The sequence below is a fragment of the Lathyrus oleraceus genome, chromosome 1 (genome assembly GCF_024323335.1).
Source record: "Lathyrus oleraceus cultivar Zhongwan6 chromosome 1, CAAS_Psat_ZW6_1.0, whole genome shotgun sequence".
NCBI lineage: Eukaryota > Viridiplantae > Streptophyta > Magnoliopsida > Fabales > Fabaceae > Lathyrus > Lathyrus oleraceus.
In genome coordinates, this window is record NC_066579.1 from 198,206,717 (window position 1) to 198,221,877 (window position 15,161).

The window sequence follows — 15,161 nt, forward strand, 5'->3', positions numbered from 1 at the left end:
AGAGTTATTTGGCTTGTACCCAAATATTTAATTCCTTCTTTTTTGGCTAAATATCAGATAGTGGCAACCATGTTGTTTCGGGTATCATTTAACGGTGTTTCCCTATATGGTACAAATCCCATTTCTCCTATGGATTCCAATACACCTTCACCTTTCGGTTTCAAACAAAACTTCCTCAGTCATTATTACCAAGTATTCATTTATGTGACTTTGGTTAATTCGTTACGTTTATCCCCATGATACATTCGTATTCTACCTTCATTCACTCCATGTGATATACCAGTTATCTTTGAGCCAAATACATTACCTCTTTGTGCTCCTTCTTGTGTCACCTTGTGAACTGAGAGATGTTTGGACCAGTCCCAAACACTTATTTCTTCGTATTTTCGGCATTACCCTATAGCCTCATCCCTGATAGCCCATGTACTGGTAAAAGCCACCTTACTCTTGGGTTCATGTTTTCACCCTTGTTGGAGTTCAAACATTATCCTTTGGTTTAGACCATACTTTGATCACAATTCTCTTCACCTTCTACCACTAGTTCTTCGAACTACGGAGCTCTGAATTCCTCATTGCACTATGAGGATACGTAGGCATGATGGCCTTAATCCTCACCGATAACTTTATCTATTTCTTTTTTTCCCTTATTCTTTGCGAGTAATCTTTAAACATCACACCTATTTGAGCGAGAACAATCAAAACGGTTCCCATGGAGTACCATGGATGTTAGGGGTGCTAATACCTTCCCTTTGCATAACCGACTTCCTTACCGAACATATCTCTTTCCCCTGGGTTTTATCGATGTTTTCCCTTTCCTTCGGGAATAAATAAAGTTCAATGGCGACTCTATTGTATGTTTGAGCGTGTGATACGTTCGGGTATATTTCCGCTAGCTTCACCCTCTAATAAGGAGCCTCATTCAAACTTTTTTCTCCCTAGGATTGTGGCGAATAATTTTGAAATTAAACCCTCTCTGCTGTAGATGGTGCAGTATAACAAATTCTCTAAAAACCAGACGGAGGATTCAAACTTGCACCTTTTGGTCTTCGTGTAACTCGCTCAATAGGAATGGTGTTGATCCTGAAGTCATTCGACTGGGTTTATTTCCACTCTCCCTCAGGGACATAGCCAGATATTGGCTACAATCCATACTGTCTAATTTCATTACGACATGGAATGAGCTTAAGAAAGTGTTCCTCGCTTGATATTTTAGACCGAGCAAAACAACACAACTTAGGAACTAGGTTACCAACTTCAGGAAGATGGACGGTGAATCACTCTTTGAAGCATGGGAGCGATTTAAGGAGTTAATGAGAGTATGCCCATAACACATATTAGAAAAGTGGCTAATTATTCACACTTTCTACAATGGTATACTATATAACGCGATAATGACCATAGATGTCGCTGCAAGATGGGTTCTTATGAACAAGTCATTCAATGACGCATATGTACTCATAGAAGATATGGTTTCAAAGAATTACTAGTGGGGGAGCGAACACGCTCCCGTAGAAAAAAATATCCAAAGGGGTGGTATGTACGAAGTTATTAAATTCGGCCACATGAATGCAAAAATGGATTCCCTTACCTATAAGATCGATAACTTGAGCATCACCCCTGGTGCTATTTCAGCCGCTAAAACACCAAGTTGTGATATATATGGAGTTTCTAGCCACATCAGCATGGAATGCCAATTCTTAGTCGAACTAGTTCTGAACCAGGTAAACTATGCCTAACAAGGTAACCCATACTCTGACACCTATAATCCTGGCAAGAGAAATCATCACTACAACAAATAACGCTTTTCATGACGAAGCTTTCACCTCTAACAATAGAAAACCGAGGTATAAAGCCACAGAGTGCTATTTTTTATTATTTAAAAAAATAAAAAAACCATATATTCCCTCAGTTTTTCATAACACCGAGGTGAAAAAATAACTCATTACAATCTTTGATTCCCAACTATCGCAGTTTATGATTTTATTTGTTTATAAGTGTAAACAAAATGTTCAAACCCTTCAGTTTTCTATTTAACCCAGGCATAAAATAATAAGATTTTAAGATAAAAGAACTCGTTAAATAGATTTTACCCTAATCCTTACTAATATGAATCCGCCCCAAACTCCCAAGCATCATTCTTTGGATGGATTACAAGACATGAAAAATCTGTAATATTCTTCTATCTTGAACAAAATATTTTTTCAGCCCTTGCAATCAATCTCACATAATGGTGTTTATATTGTAGTTTTTGTGTTTTTGGAATAACGCCCAGTTAAAGAAGGGAGTTCAATCTTTGAAGAGTACTCAGTTGATAAATTGCAAGTACAGAAAAATCATTTTTATTTCAAAAAAAAATGTTTTAAAGGGTATGCAACAAAATTTGGATATCGCCGAAGATTTTTTGTAAATAGTATTTTTTAATATTCTGTGTAAACAATGTAATTTAAAAAAAAATTATTCACCTTGACTTTATAATAAAACCAAGGTGTTTAATAATCATATTTTATTATAAAAATACTCGTTAAACAGATTTTACCCTAAAACTAACTTATATGTAGTCGCCCCAAAGAGATATTCATCAAACATCATTTTACCCTAGAGATCTGTTAGAAGGGTTTTGATGAATATCTGTTGGAAGAGATGTTAAGAATGTGTGGTTTGGGTCTAACTCAACCCTACAAAACCGGTTGGTAGAGTGAGGACTGCCCCCACTTATAAACACATGTTCAGGCCATATATTGTCTGATGTGGGACTCTTAACACACCCCCTCACGCCCAGGACTGGACATCTGGAGCGTGGAAATAAATGGTGGGTGGCCCGATAGCGGAAACCATAGTAGGTGGCCCACCGGATCTTAAACGAGGCTCTGATACCATGTTAAGAATGTGTGGTTTGGGCCTAACTCAACCCTACAAAACCGGTTGGTAGAGTGAGGACTGCCCCCACTTATAAACACATGTTCAGGCCATATATTGTCCGATGTGGGACTCTTAACAAGAGATATTCACCACCGTCCATTTGATCATGAGTTGCTACTACAGATCTCTAGGATGGATTGCAAGTGCAGAAAACAAACATTCTCGTTAGGAAACAGATCTCTAGTATCTTGCATTATACTTGGGCATGGAAAATAAAAATTCTCATTGGAAAACAAATTTTACAATGTATTTTTAATATTCTATGTAAACAATGTAATTTAAAAAAAAAAAAAGCTTATTCACCTCGGTTTTCTTCGTGATTGAGGGGATAGTTAAGCATTTTTTTACTATATTAAACAAATATTTATCGTTTATTTAATATTTATTAACGCTCAAGAATCTGTCATTAGTGATCCACGTAAAACCTGAGGGACATCCAATATAAAAGCATGTTGAATATTGAAAATATAACCTATATGAAACATGAACCGCTTGAAACATAAAGACGTTTCGAAAATTTCTCTAAGATGGATTACAAGAGCAGAAAATTACTTAGGTTTAAGGTTTATTTTCTTAAATATTTATTTGAGCACAAAATCACATATTTGAATATTGATTTTATTTATCTAACTCTTATTTTTGTTTCGCTTCAGAATCAAATGCATGCAAGATTCATAGTGAATAATCTTGCACCCAACATTTGATTTTCCCCAAGATTCAATAATTCGAAGATCTAAAATCTAGATCTTCAGGGAATTTGATATTTACCAAGATTCCTAGGAAATTTTATTTTTATCTATATCTCTAGAGAATTTGATTTTTATTTTAATATTCTGTGTAAACAATATAATATTCTGTGTAAACAATGTAACAATTTTTTTAAAAAAAAGAAATAATCTTACCCCTCGGTTTTTAAAATAAATTGATATATAAGATACGCTAATTTTGAAAATAATAAAATTTTTGTTGTTGAGGTTCGAATCCATGTGTATATAATGTAACACCCTGTATTTTTCCCGTGTAAATTTAAAACATTTATCAGAGTAAAATAATTCAACATGTAATTTAGGATGCTACACTACAACATACAATCAACATGCTCTATCGAAAAGACATGTAACACTTTATATTTATAAAAATAGTAGTAATAACTACATGTCTGAATGTTAACTTTTATTAAATCGCAGCAGAACAATAAAACAAATAGTTAACTCAACATATCCAACATCAACATAACATGTCATATAAGAAAAATTAAAACATAATAAAGGCACATCGTTCCAATTCCCCTGTGTTACACATCAGAGCAGATGCCAACACTAAACTAAAACGGAAGACTTTATTATCCACTCACATCTGAGCTCCTCCTGTGGCTTATCTGCATGTTATCCACGTGGAGGCAACATTCAAACAGAAGGGGTGAGATATCATAATTATATAAAGGAAAGCATGATAATAAATAAGCATCATTTTATCATATGCACATCACCCGTTCCACAATGCAATTCCACATAATCCACACGATGTCTATTCACATGTAATAGCAACATAACAACCATTCACACATAACAATAACATAATCGACCAGCCACACAAAATTAAATGCAATCAATATACAATGGAATGAGACTCACAACTCGACTCAATGCATGTGGTATCAATACGTGAACACTCAGGTTCACCACTTTGATCCACACCTCCTAGGATCAAAGTCATCAATTTGTTACCATCACCTTCGATAACGTCTCACTGATTCCATCACCTCCGAAATGAGCTACCGACCCAATCCACACAATGGGATTTGAGGCTCACCAACAACTGACAATTTGTCCAACAACATGAATTTATGCAACATATTATACATGAAACAACAACATCATGCACAATGACCCACCTCCATAGTCAAAGTACACCGCCAATACAGGCCATCATGTATCAACCACATGTTATACAGCTCAACAACATCAACATACAACATAATAAGCAACAACAATGCATTTAAGGTTATGTCAAACCACCACATAAACATTTCAATGCATATCAACACCATCACACATAAAAAGATTCAATTCCACGTAATGAAACCAATTTTAAATGACAGTACACCCTCTCAACTTTTCGACACTTTGAATGGAACTTGAATCGGACACTCGAAACAAAAGTTATAATTTTTTTTTAAGTTTTTAAAATTGCTCCAAGTGTACCCGGTTACCCCAAAACCAGTATCCGGTTACACTAATTTCAGTAGCGCAACCACACTATCAACATACACCTGGTAACCAGTTACCCAAAAATTAGTAACCAGTTACACCCCTCTCTCCAGCCCCTGTGAGGCCTATTTTATACAGGGTAAACGATTACCCAAAAACCTATAACCGGTTACACTCCTCAAATTTTTCCCAGAAACGTATTTTTAAGCAGTGTAACCGGTTACTCCAATTTCGGTAACCGATTATACTATTGCAGAATCACTTTTCTGCAACTTTTTCAAAATGGAAATCATCTAAAATGCATCTCAAAACCCCATTTTCTCCCAAATCATTTATACCACATTTTAACCCAAAAATTCACTTTTCCAATGTTCAAAATCCCAACTTATTTACCCCGAAAACATTCATAACCTCGTTCTGACTCTGACCCGAGACAACATCAATTCATATAACATTGACAACAATAATGCAATCGAATTTCATGATTCTAACAGTAACAATTCATCATTCACACAATTCAAAAATTATCAATATCACACAATTCAACATAAAGAAAAAAAAAACACAAAACCTACACATGGCATAATCTACCCACCATCATCATGTTAACCCTTAGATAATCAGAACTCCACCCTTACCTTAGAGTTCCTAGCAATAACTTCCTTGACCTTCAGCAACGGTGATCTCCCTTTGAGCCTTAGCCTCTTCTTATCCCTTTCTATGTTTCTTCTCTTTTCTCCCAAATGATACATACTCTTAGTTTCTATCCTAAATCCCATTTTCTATTATTTTTATTCTAACTTTAATTATTTTATTAACTTATTATATTATCACTATTTACAAAATAATAATAATAATAATCCATTCTAATTAAATTAATTAAATTAATATTTATCTAATATTAATTAATTAAGCAAATAATAACTAATATGATTAATTAGTTTTACTCACCACACCACCCTTTCTACACTATTTTTCATACACTCCCCAACACCTTAATTTATATATTTCTAAGGCAACTACCCCACACCAAGGGTAACACAACACATCAAAACACCAATTAACACATCACAACCATAATTATCACATAATTAAATTATGAAAAATAATTTAAATAAAATCGGGGTGTTACAACTCCCTCACTTAGAATATTCTCGTCCTCGAAAATCACCTAATTCAAACAACTCTGGATATGACTCTCGCATCCTGTTTTCCAACTCCCAAGTCATATTTCCTCCGACAGTGCCTCCCCATACTACCTTCACGAGAGCAATCCATTTGCCTCTCAACTGTTTCAGTTCTCAATCATCAATCCTTATAGGTTGAGCCTCAACTGTAAGGTTATCCCTCACCTGAACATCATCCATCGGAATCACATGCGACGGATCCGAGACATACTTCTGAATTTGTGAAACATGAAACACATCATGTAGATTTGACAAATTTTCCGGTAACGCCACTCTATAAGCAACAGGTCCAACTCGCTCGGATATCTGATACGGACCAATAAACCAATGAGTAATCTTCCTCGACTTCAAAGCATGTCCTACACCAGTCATCGAAGTGACTCTCAAGAATACATGGTCTCCCTCTTGAAACTCAAAATCCTTCCTCCTCTTATCATGGTAGCTTTTCTGCCTACTCTACAAAGCTTTCATCGTCTCCCGTATCAGCTTCACTTTCTTAATAGTTTGTTGAACAATCTCAGGTCCAAGCACTATACTCAAATTTTATAATGTATTTTTAATATTCTATGTAAACAATGTAATTTTAAAAAAAAGCTTGTTCACCTCGGTTTTCTCCGTGACCGAGGGGATAGTTAAGCGTTTTTTACTATATTCGACGCCCTTAAACAAAACTTTTTTGTTCATTTAATATTTATTAACGCTCAAGAATCCTCCATTAGTGATCCACGTGACACCTAAGGTACATCCATTATAAAAGCATGTTGAATATTGAAAATATAACCTATATGGAACATGAACCACTTGAAACATAAAGACGCTTAGAAAATTTGTTTAAGATAGATTGCAAGAGCAAAAAATTACTTGGTTTTAAGGTTTGTTTTCTTAAATATTTATTTGAGCACAAAATCACATATTTAAATATTGATTTTATTTATCTAACTCTTATTTTGTTTCGCTTCAGAATCAAATTCATGCAAGATTCATAGTGAATAATCTTGCACCCAACATTTGATTTTCCCCAAGATTCAATAATTCGAAGATCTAAAACCTAGATCTTCAGGGAATTTGATATTTACCAAGACCCTAAGGAAATTTGATTTTTATCTATATCTCTAGGGAATTGAATTTTATTTTAATATTCTAAGTAAACAATGTAATAATTTTTATAAAAAAAAGAAATAATCTTACCCCTCGATTTTCAAAATAAATCGAGATATAAGATACCCTAGTTTTGAAAATAATAAAACTATTGTTGTTGAGGTTCAAACCCATGTGAATATAATGTAACACCCTATATTTTCCCCGCGTAAATTTAAAACATTTATCAGAGTAAAACAATTCAACATGCAATTTAGGATGCTACACTACAACATACAATTAACATGCTCTATCGAAAAGACATGTAACACTTTATATTTATAAAAATAGTAGTAATAAATACATGTCTGAATGTTAACTTTTATTAAATCGCAGCAGAACAAAAAAATAAATAGTTAACTCAACATATCCAACATCAACATAACACGTCATATAAGAAAAATTAAAACATAAGAAACACACGGCATTCCATTTCCCCCGTGTTACACATCAGAGCAGACGCCGACACTAAAATAAAATGGAAGACTTTATCTTCCACTCACATCTGAGCTCCTACTGCGGATTATCTGCATGTTATCCACATGGAGGCAACATTCAAAATGAATGGGTGAGATATCATAATTATATAAAGGAATCATGATAATAAATAAGCATCATATTATCACATGCACATCACCTATTCCACAACACAATTCCACATAATCCACACGATGGTTATTCACACAAAATAACAACATAACAACCATCCACACATAACAACAACATAATCAACCTTCACACAATATCAAATTCAATTAATATACAATGCAATAAGAATCACAACTCGACTCAATGCATATGGTATCAATACGTGAATACTCAGGTTCACCACTTTGATCCTCACCTCCTAGGATCAAAATTATCAATTTGTTGCCATCACCATCGATAATGTCTCATTGATTCCATCACCTCCGAAATAAGCTACCGACCATTTGTCCAACAACATGAATGCATGCAACATATTATACATGCAACAACAACATCATGCACAATGACCCACCTTCATAGTCAAAGTACACCGCCAATACTGGCAGTCATGCATCAAACACATGTTATATAACTCAACAACATCAACATACAACATAATAAGGAACAACAATTCATTTAAGGTTATGTCACACCACCACATAAACATTTCAATGCATATCAACACCATCACACATAAAAAGACTAAATTTCAGGTACTGAAACCAATTTTAAATGACATTTCCCCCTCTCAGATTTCTGACGCTTCGAACAGTACTTGAATTGGACACTCAAAACAAAAGTTATGAATTTTTTTTTAAGTTTTTAAGAAATTGTTCCCAGTGTTACCGGATACCCCAAAACCAGTAGCCGGTTACACTAATTCCAGTAGCGCAACCACACTATCAAAATACACTTGGTAACCAGTTGCCCAAAAACTAGTAACCAGTTACACCCCTCTCTTCAGCCCCTGCGTGGCCTATTCTACATAGGGTAAATGGTTACCCAAAAACTTGTAACCTGTTACACCCTCAAATTTTGCCCAGAAACGTATTTTTAAGTAGTGTAACTGGTTACTCCAATTCTGGTAACTGATTATACTGTTGCAAAATCACTTTTCTATAACTTTTTCAAAACGGAAATCATCTAAAATGCATCTCAAAACCCCATTTTCTCCCAAATCATTTATACCATATTTTAACCCAAAAATTCACTTTTCCAAAGTTCAAAACCCCAACTTATTTACCCCGAAAACATTCATAACCTCGTTCCGACTCTGATCCGAGACAACATCAATTCACACAACATTAACAACAACAATCCAATAGAATTTCATGATTCTAACAGTAACAATTTATCATTCACACAATTCAATATAGAGAAGAAAACACAAAACCTACACATGGCACAATCTACCCAACATCATCATGTTAACCATTAGATAATCAGAACCCCATCCTTACGTTAGAGTTCCTAGCAATAACTTCCTTGACCTTCAGCAATGGTGAATCTCCCCTTGAGCCCTAGCTTCTTCTTCTCCCTTTCTCTGTTTCTTCTCTTTTCTCCCAAATGATATGTACTCTTAATTTTGTATCCTAAATCCCATTTTCTATTCCTTTTATTATAATTCTAATTATTTTATTAACTTATTATATTATCACTATTTTCTTAATAATAATAATAAAATCCATTCTAATTAAATTAATTAAATTAATATTTATCTAATATTAATTAATTAAGAAAATAATAACTAATATGATTAATTAGTTTTACTCACCACACCACCCTTTCTACACTATTGCTCATACACTCCCTAACACCTTAATTTATATATTTCTAAAGCAACTACCCCACACCAAGGGTATCACGACACATCAAAATACCAATAAATATAACACAACCATAACTATCACATAATTAAATTACAAAAAATAATTTAAATAAAATCAGGGCGTTATAAGTCCCCCACTTAGAACATTCTTATCCTCGAAAATCACCTAATGCGAACAACTCTGGATATGACTCTCGAATCCTGCTTTCCAACTCCCAAGTCATATTTCCTCCTACAATGTCTCCCCATACTACCTTCACAAGAGCAATTCATTTGCCTCTCAACTGTTTTAGTTCTTGATCATCAATCCTTATAGGTAGATCCTCAACCCTCACCTGAACATCATCCATCGGAATTATATGTGACGAATTCGAAACATACTTCTGAAGTTGTGAAACATGAAACATATCATATAGATTTTACAAATTTGGCGGTAACACCATTCTATAAGCAATAAATCCAACTTGCTCGGATATCTGATACGGACTAATAAACCAATGAGTAATCTTCCTCGACTTCAAAGCACACCCTACACCGGTCATCAATGTGACTCTCAAGAATACATGGTCTCCCTCTTGAAACTCAAAATCCTTCCTCCTCTTATCATGGTAGCTTTTCTGCCTACTCTACGAAGCTTCCATCTTCTCCGGAATCAACTTCACTTTCTTAGTAGTTTGTTGAACAATCTCAGGTCCAAGCACTATACTCCCACTAGATTCATGCCAGCATAATGGTGTCATGCACATTCGACCATACAAGGCTTCAAAAGGTGTCATTCCAATACTAGAATGGAAATTGTTATTATACGTGAATTCAATCAACGATAAATGACTATCCCAAGTACCTTCTTGCTCGAGAGCACAAGCTCTCAAAAAGTCCTTTAATGACTGAATGGTCCTCTCTGTCTTACCATCGGTCTGCGGATGATAAGATGAACTCAACCTCAGCTTCAAACCCAAAGCTTCATGCAAACTCTCCTAAAATCTAGATGTGAACCTCAGATATCTATCTGACACAATACTCAACGGAACTCCATGCAACCTCATAATCACACAGATATATATCTTTATCAAATTCTATATAGAAAAACTGATGTTAATCGGAATAAAATGATCTGACTTTGTCATTCTATCAATAATAACCCAAATGGCATCATGCCCTCTCGGAGTATTCGGCAACCCCATCACAAAATCCATAAAAATGATATCCCATTTCCATTCTGGAATATCCAACGGTCGCATAAACCCTAAAGGTTTCTGATGTTCAACCTTTGATTTCTGACAATTCAAACAAGCATAAGCAAATTGAGCCATGTCTCACTTCATTCCAGATCACAAAAAGACTTCTTTAGATCCTGATACATCTTAGTAACTCCAAGATGAATACTCAACCTACTTTGATGACTTTCTTCTAAAATCATCTTCTTCAACTCAGCTTCATCAGGAATACAAATTATGTCTTTGAACCTCAATACACCTTGTTCATCCACTTTGAAATCATCACTTTCAGTCTGATTACTTCCAAACATCAACTCCACCAACTTCACATCCAACTTCTGACTCTCTTTAATGTTAATAATAAAATCATTATTGATCTTCAGCATACCCAACATCACACTCGGCGGTGTCAGCTCACAGACCAAACTCATATCCCTGAACTGTTCAATCATTTCCAACTCTCTAACTATCATAGCAGACATATGCAAGGATTTCCGACTTTAAGCATCATCCACGACATTCGCCTTCCCGGGATGGTAATTCAAGCCAAAGTCATAATCCTTTAAGAATTCCAACCATCTGCATTGTCTCATATTTAATTCTGTCTGATCAAACAAGTATTTCAAACTCTTATGATTACCAAACACTTCAAATCTGGAACCATAAAGATAATGCCTCCAAATTTTCAATACGAACACCACCGCAGCCAACTCCAAATCATGAGTAGGACAGTTTCTCTCATGAACCCTCAACTGTCGTGAAGCATAAGTCACAACCTTACCATCTTGCATCAGCACACCACTTAAACCCATCAACAATGCATCACAATACATCACAAATGGTTCATTTGGTTCAGGTAAAATCAAAATCGGAGTTGTAGTCAACCTTTTCTTCAGCTCTACGAAATTGTTCCCACAATTAAAATCCCACATAAACATTTTACCTTTGCAAGTCAAATGAGTTAAAGAAGTGGCAACTTGGAAAAGCCTTCAATAAATCTATGGTAATAACCAGCAAAGTCCATAAAGCTTCTAATCTTTGTCACCGACTTCAGAGCCTCCCATTGTAGAACTGCATCTACCTTGAATGGATCCACAACAATGCCACCACATGAAATAACATGACCAAGAAAGCTAACCTCTTTCAACCAGAATTCACACTTTGATAACTTAGCATAAAACTTCCTCTCCTTCAACACTTGCAATACAACTCGCAAATTCTCAACATGTTCTTCTTCTGATTTAGAATAGATTAGAATATCATTAATAAATACCGTAATAAAACGATCCAAGTAAGTATGAAAAATACGATTCATGTACTCCATAAATACTCCGGGTGCATTAGAAACACCGAACGACATCACCAAATACTCATAGTGTCCATATCGCATTCTAAACGGCGTCTTATGCATATCTTCATCCTTCACTATGATCTGGTGGTAACCTGACCTCTGCTAAACACACAAGCACCCACCAATTGATCCATAGAGTCATTTATTCTCGGAAGTGGATACTTGTTCTTAATCGTCACTTTATTCAATTGTCAGTAATCCACACACAACCTCATGCTACCATCTTTCTTCTTCACCAACAACACCAGAGCTCCCCAAGGACACACACTTGGTCTCACAAACCTCTTCTCTAGGAGATCTTCTAATTTTTTGTTCAACTCTACTAACTTTGATGCAGACATCATGTATGGTGCCATAGAAACAGGTCTGGTACCAGGGACAAGATTAATAGAAAACTTCACCTCTCTCTCTGGCGGTACATCTGAAATATCATCTGGGAACACCTCTACAAAATCCCGTACTACCTGTAATTTATCAATCACCGCCTGACTCTTAGTAGCTAACACCGCGAATAACACAAATACATGAGCTTCCTCTTCAAAAAGCTCATTCAACTCTCTAGCAGACAAGAAACCAGCTTCTTCCTCCTCACCAGGAGTAGAAAACCGCACCGACTTGTTATAATAATTGATATAAACATGATTGAACTCTAACCAGTTCATCCCTAAGGTAACATCAAGATTCTTATATGGCAAGCAAATAAGATCAATGCCAAAATCTTTATCAAAGATTAACAGAGGACAATTCAAAAAAACTGAAGTAGTAGTCCCCATATTCTCTTTGCAATCAGCAACTAGATCTCCTGACTTCTCACACTTGTAACACTTTTTCACATCACTCTTGCATTCACTGACACGATGACCCAACTCGCCGCACCTATAGCACTTAAGAGGAGTAGGAGCACCCCCCCTACTTGGCTTCTTACCATCAATATCTCTCTATTTACCTTTATCAGTTGGAGCAGTATATGGCTTCCCACATTTCAGATTCTACTTTCTTCTTCTCTTGCTCAGCCTCTTGTAGTGAGTCGGTCGAGCCTTACTATCACCCTCATAAATTCCATATATGTTCACCAACTCTGGGAAACCTCCTGATCTGTTGGTATCCAATCACCTGCTTAATTTCAAGACGTAAACCATTCTTGAATTTGATACCCTTCGAGAACTCAGTAGTAGCCTCACTGTAATAAGGGTAAAACTTAGCAAGTTCTACAAATCTACTAGCATACTCAATAATCGGCAAGTTACCCTGCTTCATCTCCAGAAACTCAATCTCCTTCTTTCCACGAACATCCTCAGGAAAGTACTTCCTCAGAAATTCCATGCGTAACACAACCCAAGTTATAACTTCAGCTATATCATCCAAAACCTGACGATTGTTAATCCATCAGTCATCAGCTTCCTCAGCTAACACATGTGTACCGAACTGCACCTTCTATGCTTCGGAGAAAACCAACACTCTGAAAATCCTCTCAATCTTCCCGAGCCAAGTCTGCGCTCCATTAGGATCGTACCTGCCCTTGAAAGTAGGCGGATTGTACCTCTAGAACTTCCGCAAGTGTCGGAACTCATCGTTCCTGTAAGACCCCAATTTTGATCGTAAGATCCCTCATGCAATTTCATCATATGCATTAGCATTAGGATCATACCTTGGCATCCTCATTACCCATCTCTCATTGGGTTTGTTTTGGGAGAAATCACCAAGCATTATGTGATTGTATCATACTTGTATATTATCACTTTACTAACCAAAATACCAAAAATATGTCTTTGTATATGCCTAACTTCTTGTAGGTAGGGCACGATCCTCTTTGATCTATCAAGTTCATATCTAGGGTTTGAGACCCTCATGGCTAAAAGCATAACTAAGGATTGATTCACAATGTCTCAAAGCATCATATATGAGTCCGAATGATTCCTACTATGATATTGATCAAGTATTCTTCAAGAGTTTGAAGGTGATTTGCCTTGGAAACCCTAGTTTGACTGGGTATTTTGAGTAACTTCTCCAACAAGCCATCTCACCAATTGATAAAATTTATCAAGGGACACCTCAAGATTCATCATCTTATGCATGTATGATCTACCATGAGCCAAGAAAGTCAAGAGAATTGAAGGTTAGCAAGTTGGTTGATGGTGGTTGGCCAGAAGAACTCATCTGATCAAAACTGGGTCTCCCTAGACCCTATCTCCTACAGTTTTCACCATATGAAAATGATTCCAAGTGAAAAGTCACTCTAAATGACATTCCAAACAACTTTCATGTCGATACCTAGAGCTAGTTTTGCTTGTAAAATTATTTTCTATGTTGAAACATATTAGGTCATTTTGTCTAAACCCTAATTTGAAAGTCAACTTCCCAAGGCCATAACTTTCTCAATTTGTATGAAATGAAATATTTCCAAGTTTCACAATCAAGTTCAAGATTTCTACTTCAACTTTGATGTTTTGAGTGAGAGTTAAATCAACTTTTATGAGCATGTGATATGAGGATACATTATAGGTCATTTTTGACCTATACCATTGAACAAGTGATTTTTCCAAACTTCAAAAATGCATAACTCTACCATTATAAATCCAAATTCCATGAAATTGTTGACCATTTTGAAGGTCTTTGAAAGTTCTACAACTTTGATGAAGACACTTTTCTCATTTGAGTCTCACAAAAAAAGTTAAGCAAGGTGGAATATTGAGATATATGGCTTGACACTTAGAAACTTTTTCAACATGTTGAAATTTCCAAACATCCACCTTCAAATTCACCATGGTCCAAGTTCCAAATGAAAAAGTGTTCAACATCAAACTTGTTCCCCTTGATCTAAGCTTTACAAAGAGCCCAAGTTCA

At 35.7% G+C, this 15,161-nt stretch overlaps 1 non-coding gene across 1 annotated transcript; it reads right to left on the reverse strand.

Moving 5' to 3' along the window:
- Nucleotides 1–1,230: 1,230 nt before the first annotated feature.
- Nucleotides 1,231–1,336, reverse strand: LOC127116155 (small nucleolar RNA R71). The gene has a single exon (XR_007801134.1). It is a non-coding gene; the product is annotated as a small nucleolar RNA R71 (small nucleolar RNA).
- Between the last annotated feature and the right edge of the window lie 13,825 nt (nt 1,337–15,161).